We start from the raw sequence: 2,085 nt of genomic DNA, 5'->3' as shown, positions 1-2,085 counted from the left end.
TGGGGCGCATGCGCGACCCGCGCGCCGCCGCCGGAGGGCGCCGCCCCGCGGCCGCCATGGCGGCTGAGGGCACGGGAAGGGCAGCGCGGGCAGGGGAAGCGCCTCACACCTCTCACGGAGCTCAGATCCGTGTCAGCGCCCTCCTGCCGCGGGCAGGGACACCTCCCACCGCAGAACGTGCTGGGCTGGACATGAACCGCGAGCATCAGGGACACACACCCGGGCATCCCCAAGGATCACGCCTGGGAGTGCTGTCCTAACCCTGCGCGCAGGATCCAGGTCTTACCTGAACTGGCTTTGAGCCCTGCCAGGGTTGGGCCCGTGTCTCACCCCTCTTCCAGTAAATATTCCCAATAGCTAGCATAAATTTCCCCGTTTTTTCCATTTGTACCCCTTTTTTCTTGTCCTGTCTCTTCATTTCCTGACAAGGAGCCCCTCTGGAAGGTTGCTATGGGGAACGCACACCACATTCTCCAGACTACAGGGCCCCTACTCCTGAAAATTATATATTCAAGAGAAATTAATCATTAACAAGCACTGTTAGCAGTGTTCTCCTCCCCAGCCAGGTTCTGACCTGTGTCTCCTCACCCCTTCTGTGGCAAGGAGAGGTCAAAACATCCCTTAGACACTCTGCACCATGTTTATCCTACCCTGGTTCTGTTCCTTTTTCCCACTCTCAAAAGAGTATGTTCCCTGGTTTATCGGATGAATAAAAAGCATTACATTGTGGAGAAAAGAGGATTCAAAAATTCTGGGAATAAAAATGGTCCGGCTCCCCTGAGCCAAGATCTCCCGTGCCCAGCCCTCTGCCACAGTGGTGGCATCAGGCCTGTTACTGCCCCAGGCACGGATTAAACTGTCAGGTCAGCAAAATACTCTGGAATTGATGGTTGTAATAAGGACTGAGCACTATTTCTCAGTGGGATTAATAATTAATAACCCTACACAGCATTAAAGCCTGCAGCAAATGATTGTAGCAGAGGGGAAGGGCACTTGCCCACGCCATGAGAAGGAGTGAAATGGAGTTTCAAACCTTTTCCTGAGCAATTCCTCGCTTTAGGATCCACTTTGCTACCACCAGATCTTCACAGGATGTATTTCAGGAGATCAGAGAGCTGGAAAAAGGAGCTTGCTTTTATTGAGAACTGCACCTAATGGCAGATATACGGCTTTGGGTATGCAGAAGGTTTGTGGACACCTCAAATACCACAGCAGTTTCTGAGAAACACCTGAGGTGTTTTCTTGGTTTTCAAAGGAGGAACCATAATAAAAGCAAATAATAATTCTTACATCTAAGTTGTACATCTCCTTTAAATGCTCTGGAGGGGAACTGTACGGGAATCCTGACTGAATCAGTGTCACTGCTTCACCCAGCCCACTCTCGCAGGACCGACCCTCCTTCATCTCCTGCTACTGCTGTCCACAGCTCCTGACAATGTACACGGGAATTCCCACATGGACTCTTCCAAATAAACCTTTGAGGGCCTTATTCAGGCCTGCCTTTGGAGCCTTCAGCAGGGAAACTCTCCTCAAATGTCAAATATTCGTATTATAATACATATGTATTCTCAAAAAAATCCAGCACACATTTGGACACCGCCCTCTGATAATGCCTGGGGTGTTCTTTTTATAGCTTACTTAAATTACACAAGTAGAAAAGTTATGCTTATTAATAGTTTAATGTATGAAGGAAACATCCAGATTTCTGAATATGAAGGTACATATCTCACATTAATTTAAGTCTACATAAAGTAGAGCCTCTATAACTGACATATTGAAATTTACTTTCTGCTTAGCCATTTGTTATGTAAACAATTGTACATTTATTTGCCATTCTAAAACTTCAGGATCAAGTTTACATAATTTTGCTAAATTTCTGTGTTTGCTCAGAAGCAGTTTACAGTACTAAAACCAACCAGCCAAAGAACAGCTTCAACAGAAAGTTATGTCAAAAAAAAAAAAAAAAAGGGAAAAAAAGAAGAAAAAAACTGAGGGAAAAAGGGGGAAAAAGGGGAAAAAAGGGAAAAACTGGAAAAGGGAAAAAAGGGGGGAAAGAACATAGCATTAGTTTTAACAATCCCTATT

Source organism: Parus major, chromosome 4 (genome assembly GCF_001522545.3).
Source record: "Parus major isolate Abel chromosome 4, Parus_major1.1, whole genome shotgun sequence".
Lineage (NCBI taxonomy): Eukaryota > Metazoa > Chordata > Aves > Passeriformes > Paridae > Parus > Parus major.
Note: the sequence above shows the minus strand (reverse complement) of the source record.